General features: G+C 49.5%; 1 non-coding gene across 1 annotated transcript; it reads left to right on the top strand.

Moving 5' to 3' along the window:
- The first annotated feature begins 276 nt into the window (after window positions 1-276).
- On the top strand, window positions 277-348 carry Trnai-uau (transfer RNA isoleucine (anticodon UAU)). Its single transcript has one exon. It is a non-coding gene; the product is annotated as a tRNA-Ile (tRNA).
- The last annotated feature ends 477 nt before the right edge of the window (window positions 349-825 follow it).

Raw genomic sequence — 825 nt, 5'->3', positions numbered from 1 at the left:
GCCGTATTTTCTAACGAGCCCCTCATTTACAAACCCTATTATCATGCGAAAGCTTAGCGAGGGCCTCGGTCCTGGCAGCCTTGATGCCAAGGTAGCATAAGAGAGTTTCCCGCCAGTTACCCGCTTATGAAAGGCTCTAGACGTTCGCGTCACGCCCTGGGGGTTGAAAAAGAAGGTTCTCCCCGTGTAGTCTGAGTGGCGCTGGCTCCCACCCTCAAGCGTCATATACAGTTGTAGTATAAATAAATACCCCAGAAAGTGAAGCGGAACACAGTCGCCCAGATAGCCGAATTGGTAAGGCATTTGAGATATAATCGAAAGGCGTGGGTTCGGTCCCCACTCTGGGCGCGTGTTTTTCTTTCTTTCTTTCTCACGTAATTAATAATCATAAATAATAATGTAACGTCACTAACGGTAAAAAATATTCTAACCATTCCCCTATGCCTTCTTTGGCGTTGTAGACTGCCGGCATCTCTTCCTGTATTTTCTAACGAGCCCCTCATTTACAAACCCTATTATCATGCGAAAGCTTAGCGAGGGCCTCGGTTCTGGCAGCCTTGATGCCAAGGTAGCATAAGAGGGTTTCCCGCCAGTTACCCTCTTATGACAGGCTGTAGACGTTCGCGTCACGCCCCCGGGAGATTGAAAAGAAGGGCCCCTTCTCCCCGTGTAGTCTGAGTGGCGCTGGCTCCCACCCTCAAGCGTCAGATACAGTTGTAGTATATATAAATACCCCAGAAAGTGAAGCGGAACACAGTCGCCCAGATAGCCGAATTGGTAAGGCATTCGAGATCTAATCGAAAGGCGTGGGTTCGGTCCCCACTC

This window comes from Haemaphysalis longicornis, unplaced genomic scaffold (assembly GCF_048455015.1).
Source record: "Haemaphysalis longicornis isolate Haplotype H1 unplaced genomic scaffold, Haemaphysalis longicornis Haplotype H1 scaffold_11, whole genome shotgun sequence".
In the NCBI taxonomy this organism is placed as follows: domain Eukaryota; kingdom Metazoa; phylum Arthropoda; class Arachnida; order Ixodida; family Ixodidae; genus Haemaphysalis; species Haemaphysalis longicornis.
This window is presented reverse-complemented; position numbering and strand designations above follow the sequence as displayed.